The sequence below is a fragment of the Puma concolor genome, chromosome B2 (genome assembly GCF_028749965.1).
Source record: "Puma concolor isolate L17-30 chromosome B2, mPumCon1.1.hap2, whole genome shotgun sequence".
Lineage (NCBI taxonomy): Eukaryota > Metazoa > Chordata > Mammalia > Carnivora > Felidae > Puma > Puma concolor.
In genome coordinates, this window is record NC_141671.1 from 73,093,704 (window position 1) to 73,103,776 (window position 10,073).

The following is a 10,073-nucleotide window of genomic DNA, read 5'->3' on the forward strand; positions in this document are numbered from 1 at the left end:
TGGAGGGATTGTGAGACAGGACAGAGATGAGAAATGGCTCTAACCAAACTGTTTCAAACAAGGTCACAAGCAATAGGAAATGGTATTCCTCTCTACCATAAGTATTATAAACCCAGAACACAAAAATTCTTATAGGAAAGGTTCTAGGAAACATGACCTTAAATTAAAAACCAAGCTCAAATAAAGCCTTAAAGAGCAATGGATAGTGTGGTAGAAAAAATACTGTCTGGTAATCAGGAGAACTGGGTTCTAGCTCCAACTCTGGATCCAAACTGAACACTTGGACACTGAGTCTTAATTTTCATTTATGAACAATGGGTCTTTAAGCAGGTGGTCTCAAGGCAGTATGACACTTTGTCATTCTATAATATTTCACTACAAGAATGGTTTTAGTAATAGCTTTATCAACCCTATTAACAAAACAGCTGTAGCCCTATCTTTAGCTGCATTTGAGGAAACAGTATCACTGGGATTCCTTGACTTTCACTGTGGTCTGAGTCCACAGTTAAATCAGGGCTGACTCATCTTTTACACATAATAGACACTAGGGTTCATAACACCTTTAGGGCTCATGAAAATGTTTTAAAACTAAAATGTTTCAGCTTTAATTTCTTTTAAAATCAGAATAAAACATGAACAAAATAATGATGAGTTATAATAATAACTTGTTTGATTTGTTTTTGGATTATAGTTTTCATACCAATTCTGTCATAAAATATAATTTTAATTTTTTGTTTAAAAGAATTGAAAGGGCTCATGGTTGTAATGCAGCCCTGTCCATTATAGATTCTGATGTATAGGAATTTATAATACTTCCAAATAGGTAAAACTTAGGAAAGCCTATAAGGGCCTTTTCATTCTAGGTTCAGTAGTTGGTACTTAGTGGTGACACATAGAAATAAAGTTACAATTGAGAGTTAAACTAGTAAATCAACAGTGAATGAGAACAGTAATTTATAGAAGTTACTTAAAATGCAGGAAGCTTCCAGGAAGAGACAAGTTAGGATATCTGTGATAGTAATTATAACCATTATTGACCATTTATGATGTATCAGGTGTTGTAGTAAGTGCATTATATGCACTATTTCATTTATCCTCACAACAACCTTATAAGGTATTATTATGAACTCACTTTATGGAGGAATAAACAGGCTTACGGAGATTAAGTTAACTTGGTGAATGTCAGACATTTGGTAAATAGCAGAAATGGAATTGGAATATGGAGTTTGACTTGGGAGAACACAATAATGTTCCAACAAAAGCCTGTCACCCTGTGAAAGCACACTCAACCCTCCACGTATTAGCACAGCTCAGCACAGGTGGAGTGAGTCTACATGGATCATAGGGAAGCAGATCATACAAGGTGGACTCCAAGGGGATTAATCCTAAAGATGAAAGGTAAAACTTGAAGGCTAATCGAAGAAAATGTTATTTATTTCATGACCAAGTATTAGATAAAAAAATTCTTAGAACACAAACCAGAGGGATTCTGTCACTCTGCCTTTCAGCAAGATTCTCAGGTAGGAAATTGTTAATGGGATTTTTCACACACACAAAAAAAACTTTTGAAATTAAAAAAAAGTTAATAGATTACCTTCTACAAAGGTGTAGAAGTACAATTGGAGAACACATGTTTTCCTAAAATCTAAGTTTCCAATGGTTATAGATCAAGAGAATTAAAAAATTTGAAATTAGTTATAAGAAATATAATGGAATGGCCATTCCAACAGATTGAAAGGAATCCTAAAAGAGAGGGCCAGCAGATGAGGAGATATCAGGACTGAAGGAGAGAAGACCAAATCCAAAAGCTTCCTTTAGCCATGCTGCTAAGGGTTCTAGGGATTCCCAGTGAAATAACAGTGGAAATTAGTATAAATACCACAGAACATAGTGTTCATAGTTTGTAGTGAAGAACTATGTCCAAGCTAATTTACAGTAATTTGTTTACAGTTCTTATTTAATATGGTCTTCATTAAGTTATTCTCAATTACTTCTTTTTTTTTTTAACAATGCCTTTAATGATCATTACCATCTCTTCTTTTTTGGCAGGAAGAACGTAAGGGGAGGGGCAGATAGAGGAAGACAGATGATCTGAAGCGAGCTCTGCCCTGACAGGCTGACAGCAGCGAGCCGATGTGGGGCTTGAACTCACAAACTGCGAGATCATGATCTGAGCCGAAGTCAGATGCTCAACCAACTGGACCACCCAGGTTCCCCTCAGTTACTTCTTTTGTGGTCTTTATTAAGGGTTGGATTAATGGACTCCTCTAATTAATACTCTAGAAGTATTAATGTCTGTATCAGATTGACCTCACTCAGTTGGCATGTTAACCATGCCGTCTATTTTCTGATAGTTTGACATCTTGGGACCTTGCTGACCCCAGAGGGAGATAATTCCTAGATATAGCAAACAACTTGCCTGTGAGCAAACACTTCACATGCAAACCAGCCAATTTAGTGCCCACAGCCCTCAACCGTATCTTTTACTGGGCTCTCACACTCGGGGCCACTATCCTCTGCCCTAATCACCCCACAGTCAAATAACAGACAACCAGGAACACCCCTCTATGCACCCCCTAGAGCCTGATAATTTTAAAACTTGTCAACCCTAAAGCTATTTATCCTGTTTCCTTTCCATGGAAATCACAACAAAGGCTACTCCCCACATTTTCCCCTTGACCCCTTCACCTTCTGACCAAATCTGGTGCCTCCCTACGTGGCCCCCCATGGCATGGTATGCCCCCTCCTCTTGGGAACTGTGAGTATACAAACTTTTTTCTATGGCACTTTTCCCCTGATCTTTTGGTTTTGCCATACCTGAATAATAACAAAATCTTTATTTTAAAATGATCGGTGATTATGTTTAAGAAGAGACCTTAGCCAGGTTTCTTCTTATCTGTGTTGGGATGCACATTACAAAGGAACTTACGAGTGTTTTCCCATACTGTCCATACTGTCCCATACTGTTAGAAGAAAAATATGTTTTTATGCAAATATTAATATTCTGGCCACTAGATAAAGAATTTCTGTAATAGGGTAAAATGGATGAAACAGAATTGTATCGAAGCCTCTTCTATAGCCATGAGAGAAAGAAAAGGAGAAGTGGGCCATGATTTGGGCATGATCCCCTCACTGCTAGTCAATGAGAGAATGCTTAAGAATGCATCACAGAGAAGGGAAGGTGTGAATGCACTCAATAAATTGAAGTCAGGAGTATTAGTTGGCACATAATAAGGGTAACAATATTTAAATACAAGGAATATGAATCACATTCATGGGCCAGATGGAGATCTGGAGAGTGGGGCAGGAATAAATTATATCTCACAGTGTGATGTGTTTCAGTTTACATAGTTTAGGAGACAAGGAGCCCCAAGCTAAATTGGAATACTCCACTGATCCTCCTTGCTCTGTGTCACAGAACCAGACCCCACTGCCCCTCAAGGGTCAATGGATCCAGAGAATAGCTTACTCACTTCTCTGCAAGTCAAGAGAAACCTGGAGAAGTAAAACCCTTCACCGTGAAACTGGATGGCTACAAGATATCAGGGCAGAGATGACCCTTCACCGTTTCTGTAGGGGCAACAGTGCCTCCGTTTCCTCATCTGCCGCATTGTAATGGAAATTGCACTCAGCTCGGAGGACTATTGTCAGTTGAGAGAGGTCTGTAGAGCACTAGGCACACAGCCTCGTCCATGTGGCTGTTCATTAAGAGTTAGCTAATGCCGACAGCAGGCGTGCGGGCGGTCCACGCCTCCGTGACTCAGCAGGGATTGGTCCCACTGTGGCGGCTGCCAGCTCCTGCCACTGGCTTGGCTCTGGCGCAGGCTGGTCTGATGGGGTGGCTCTGGCCTCCTGCCCCTGTCCTGGGGCCCAGCTGGTAAGGGAGGCAGAGGCGGAGGCAGCCCGGGCCCACCGCGGCGGCCAGAGACCCCTGTGCTTGCGCTGGATCCCACCCTTTATGCAGCAAGAGTCCACGCGCTTGGAGCGGAGAAGGCCCGCTCGCACGTGGAAAGTGCCCCCTTGCAGACTCAGGTGACCTTCTTCCGGAGGAAGGGAAAGGGCAAAGGAATGTCCAGACCCGGTGCAGTGGATCAAGACTTTAAATGTGCGCTGAAGCAGGAGAGGGCCAAATATGATAAAGTTCACTGCAGACCTAAACCACGGGGAGAAGAAACCAGAACTGTCAGAACAAGTGTCCAATGGCCCTTTGGAGTCAGTCGCACTGGAGAATAGCCCGCTGGTGCAGTAGGACGGTCAGCGCCTTCTCCGACAGTATTTGGAATAGGTGCGCTACACAGACATCATCCTGGACATGTGGTTCAGGCGAGTGCAGTCCATACTGGGCCACTTGTTGGAGCTCAGCAGGGCCACAGAGTCCAGTGAAGGGGGCTGCAGGGCCACGCTGGCCGCTGGAGGGCTCCGTGGTGGCAAGTTACTGGTGGTGAAAGAGAAGCACGAATAGACCAAGAGGAATGTGACAGGCAAAGATGGCAAAGAGCGCTTGGGTGGCTGGGTGCTGGAGCAGATTCCCTTTCTGTAGAATTGTGAGGAGGAGGATGGCCATGAGGACCATGAGGAGGACTACAGCCATGAGGACAACTGTGAGCTGGACAGTGTGCAGCACAAGAAGCAGCACGTGAAGCTGCCCTCCAAAGCCTGATGAGGATGAGGATGAAGAGGAAGTATGACTCCCAGGATGCCTTCCATGAGTTCGATTTTCCGGGCTCAGGAGAGGATTGGGAGCTCTCTCCAGACCCTTAACAATGCACTGGAGAGGGACCCACCATGAGTCGGAAAACCAAGGAGCCCAGCTCCAGGGAATTTTGGCCAACCTTTGGGATGTGGATGGGGTGTCCCCCAAAGGAACTGGTTCGCCTCTTGGCACACCCCAGTCCCCAGCCACATGAAGATGTTTTCATCATGAATAGGATCAGGGGCAGGGAGGTAGCTTGGGGAACTTGCCGGATCTTACCATCACCAATGACAATGACCTCAGCTGTGATCTCTCTGACAGCAAAGACGTCTTTAAGAGGATGTGGAACCCCAAAACACCACTTTTATGACCTGGAGGTTGGTAGTGTCTTCCTCATACTGGAGTTGAGGAGAAGCAGCAGCCCAACTCAGATCAACCAGGTGGTGAGTCACTCAAAGCAACCCCTCATCATCATTGCCATGACAACAGAGACATCTGCTTTCTGGACAACCAGACAGGGAAATCTGTGCACTCCATGGTCTCCCACTTGGACATGATCACTAGCCATGGATCCTAATGGCATATTTCTTTTTTTTTTTTTTTTAATTTTTTTTTTTTTAATGTTTATTTATTTTTGAGACAGAGAGAAACAGAGCATGAACGGGGGAGGGTCAGAGAGAGGGAGACACAGAATCTGAAACAGGCTCCAGGCTCTGAGCTGTCAGCACAGAGCCCGACGCGGGGCTCGAACTCACGGACCACGAGATCATGACCTGAGCCGAAGTTGGCCGCTTAACCAACTGAGCCACCCAGGCGCCCCTAATGGCATATTTCTGATGCTGGGAAGTCATGACCAATCACTGCGGAGCCTGGACAACAAAACATGCGAGCAGGAGATCATGGCCTATCACAAGAAGCATGAGGAGGCTATCCAGTCTGTCACCAGCCACCCCAACAAGGCTTTCATTGCCAGTGTGGACACTGACACCCCTGCCAAGATCTTCGTATAATGCCTACCTGGCCCAGCCCTGACTGCCATGCTGACTGGGGAGCAGGCCAGGCAGGTGGAACTAAGATGACTCCCAGCCTCAGTCTGGAGGCCCAGAGGTCCAGCCTCTTCCCACCTGCCTCAGAGCCTGGTGGTACTTCCCCCAGGAGACCATTCCCCATGGCCTACCCTTCCCCAAGAATCCTGGGGAGTGGCCTCCTTTGGGAATCACCCTCCAGAATGGCCTCTGGGAGTTTCCTCTCTGGGCCCTGGTGCCCAGTCCTGGTATCTGAGCTGCCTTCTTGGGCACAGCACAATTGGGGCTGGGTGTCCTTGGGGGTCAGCTTTTCCAAGATGCCAGAAGATGCCAGGTTCTCTCTTTAACCCCCAACTCCTCTTTTCCATCTCCTCAGACCTGGGTGGGAGCTGTGCTGTGAGGAGCCCCAGGCACCCCTGATCTGGGTCCCCCCAGATGCCATGAAGCCAGTTGGACCCTGGACTGTACTCAGTGGGCGTACCAGGCCTGGTCCACCCAGGAAGCTTGCCCAGACCAAAACCCTCCCCTCAAGTTCCCTCAACACAGCTTTCTAGAAACTACCCAATGCCTCTAGGCTAGTAACTGCCTAGGGAGCAGGTGATGCCCTCACGGGAGATGCTCACCCCTACCTCCCCCAGGACTTCTCCAAGGGCAACTCCCATGGGGCCAACAATGGGGAGAGATGGCTTTCTCTTGTCTCCTCCTAGGACATGGAGGGTGGAGAAGGGTCCCCCATAGCTCTTTATGAATAAATCTGTATAAATAAATAGGATTTTAATGTAGCCCACCTTCACCCATGTTGTTGTCACCCTAAATTCTTGGGTTCTCTTCCAGGTTTATAAGCCCCATCCCCTCTGCCCTGGACTTGGATGTGAAATTTGTCTCCATAAACCCATTGAAGAAAAAAAAAGTTAGCTGTTGCTCTTATCTACATAACATTTTACAGATAAAGAAACTGAAGCTGTAAGAGAGACCACCAGAGGTGGACCAGGCTGAGCTGAAACCCAGATCTGATTGACCCCCAAATCCATACACTCAACACTATGCTGCTGCTTCTTTTTTTTTTTTTTTTTTTTAATGTTTACTTATTTTTGAGAGAATGCAATTGGGGGAGGGGCAGAGAGAGGAGGACAGAGAATCCAAAGCGGGCTCTGTACTGACAGCAGTGAGCCCCATGTGAACTCAGGAACTGAAAGATCATGACCTAGGCAGAAGTTGGATGCTCAACCTACTGAGCCACCCAGGTGTCCCCTATGCTGCTGCTTCTTTTGCAGCAAAGGGCATTTTTGTGGGACTTCAGTGAGACTCTCATGATTTACCTTTATGACTGCCCCTTCCTTTGTTCTAATTCCAAGCTTGCTGTGCAGGCTTCTAATGCATTCCTGGGATCCTGGTGTGAGAAGGGGTGCTCTGGGTAGCAGAAATATGTGACCTGACTATTAAGCCCACGATTAATGAATTGACATTGTGCCTAATACATAAGGCACATTGTGCCTTTTTATCTTTTGTATCACTCAATCCTGAGAACTCTGGGAGCACTGGCAAAATTCAGTTCCTGACCCTGGCAAGCTGGTGCACAGACCTTAGCTGTGGTGACCATAACAAGGAATCTCCACATTATGCATTGCCCTTTGGCCTGCTCAGTCTTCCTACCTCATCCCTCTTGACCTGTCTCACACACCACAAAATTCTTCTGACAAGGCCCCGATTTATTTTTCTATCTGTCATCGAATGACCTTAATGTGGGTCAGTGTTAATACTCTTCTTGACACTGACATAATTTCCCATCTCCACAGCTGTTTTCACTCCAATGAAGAGTTTTAAATGTGGTCATGATTCCAGATTTTTCACAATTTAGATTCCTAGATAGCATTCATAGGAAAGGAAGGATTCATTTCTGAGTGTGGGGAAGTGGAAATAAGGAGAGACCTCTATGGAAATTCTTCAACTGCTGGGGAAGAAATGCTGGTATTAAGTCAATGAGATTTATTTGCTTTATTCCAAGTTTGTGAGAATACTGGGAATTCTTATCTATAATTGGTGGCATCACGATGACTGGTTTTCTGGTGACTCAAGTTCAGGAACTTTGCTGGGATGTGTTAGTAAAAGGAATACAGCAGGCCTCACCCAGGGCAGAAGCTTCTCTCTCAGATCATCCCAACATCTGAGACAGACCTTGGCCTTCCCCTGAGGCTCAGAGAAGCAAGACTGTTTGGATAAAACTGGTCTTAGTGCCTTTTTTCAGAGAAGGTTTTCTATCTTATTTTTGGAGTATGGAGGCAATCTTTACCAGTTGTTTCCAGCCAGTGGTAGACACGTATGTGAAAATCAGCAAAATCCTTCTGTGAGTAAATGAGGGGAAAAATGCTCACCCAATCTATTATAAAAGGTGATCATATATAGTTATGCCCCAATCTAAAAGAATTTAAAATCCAATCTTTTTTGCAGATAAATGGGGAAATTATTTTCACTTTCATAAAGTTAATTCTTCACGGGAAGATTCCTTTAAAGGCTGGACATTGGTTTATCTAAAATAACATGGAAAAAACCATACATAAGCACAACTTCTGATACATCTTCTTCCTTCTTCCCTGCAACTATGTTCCAGCCACATGACATGGTTTCTTGTTCTTAAATGCACCATGCCAGTTCATGCCTCTGTGCCTTTGCACAGGCTGATCCCTTCACCTGAAAAGTTCTCACACACATCCCACCTGTTGGAATTCTACTTGGATTTCTAGGCCCTTTCCAAGAATTAACACTCACACGGCACTTTTACTAGTTATAATTGATCTTTCCTTCATGTCTTTCTACATCTTCTGTTTGTGTTCATTGTGAACACATTTTCTGCTTCCTAACAATAAGCCCCGAGTAAAAGGACTAGGGTTAGACTCTGTGTACATCCCACTGCTACGTGCCTAATAACTTGTCCTGCCTAGAATGTTTTCACATTTTTCCCCCTAGGTACCACTTATAGCAGAAGAGTATATGTCTTCAGACTGCTTTAAGATGGAATTTCTTTGAAGCTGTGATTTCTCTTAAAAATTCATGTGAATGTTACATTCAAATCTATCATGTAGTATTGGTAATTTTAATATAAAAATGTTTAAATTGACTCCCGCATAAAATTTAGACTCCAGAAACCACCTCACAGTTTATGCTTTATCCAGTTAGACTTTCTAGCACATGGCCCTTGGGATACACTTTTCTCAGTTGAAAAGAGTATTAAGTAGAAGCTTTAAAATGTTTATTGAATTGAATTAAACAAGTGAAATGTAATGTAAAATGGAGCATTTGTTCCAAATGCCGAATAATTGAGCAAATATTGTCAAGACAGAGGCTGCTTGTCATTATTAAGCTTAGAATAACATTTCAGAGAATTATTTAAAACAGCATAAGCTATCCAAAATGCATCATACTTACATTTGCTAATGCTCCCCACAACTCCCCCAGTTCTCGTGTTCAACTTGTGAAGTGATTATATTAACCTGCTTGCAGCTAGTTGCTCTGAAAACCTTTGACAAATACAAAGCCCCACAAGAGGCAACTGCCCCCCCCCATTTCCTTTTGGTAGATATTTTAGCCTATGATCTTCTGGACCCATGTTTCTTTTCATGCTTATGATAGAATTAAAGCTGAAAAAGCTTTATAAATAAGTGACACCTGGTCACTTATCTGCCTGCTGAAGAAGTATAATTCAGTTTTAAAGGACATGTCTAAAAAATATTTCTAAAATAGCCTGGGGGAATACCAGATTACCTTAGGAAATAATTGCTGAATTTGAACACACAGTATAAATAAATAAAACACCCCTAACTCTTACCTTCTGCTGAAATAGCTACTCATGCTCAGGCATTTGAAGCAATCATTTCTTAAACAACATTCCTATGGCCCAAAATATGCTAAATGCCTCCCAAAGTAAGTATTTTTATGACAACATAATAATAATGAAATCCAGTGTCATATAAAATTCTCTGATTCTGTTGGGAAATGTGTTCGTGCAAGAACCAGACGCTCTTCATCATAATCTCCAACTACAGTCAACATAATCATGGCAAAGGGCATTTTTAACTGAACAAGGTTACCTGAGCACAGATGTGACCTATTCCCTTTGCATTCTTTACATATCTCAGCAAGATCCTTATTAATAACTGCTGAATGGAGAAGGGAAGTAGACCGGCACAAACAGCTACACGATGGAATTTTCTATCTCTGCAGTAGTGCCTCCCCCGACTACTCTTAGATTCCTCTTCTAATCTAGCATGATGTACGTGGGTCAGGTGTGGAACGAGTGCCTTTACATTTTCCTCTGCTTGAATATTTGCTTGTAGTTTTCCTTCCTTGCATGCTTACGA

The 10,073-nt window shown here is 43.6% G+C and overlaps 1 pseudogene; it reads left to right on the forward strand.

Annotated features, from left to right (window-relative positions):
- The first annotated feature begins 3,719 nt into the window (after positions 1-3,719).
- On the forward strand, positions 3,720-5,154 carry LOC112862731 (striatin-4 pseudogene; annotated as a pseudogene).
- The last annotated feature ends 4,919 nt before the right edge of the window (positions 5,155-10,073 follow it).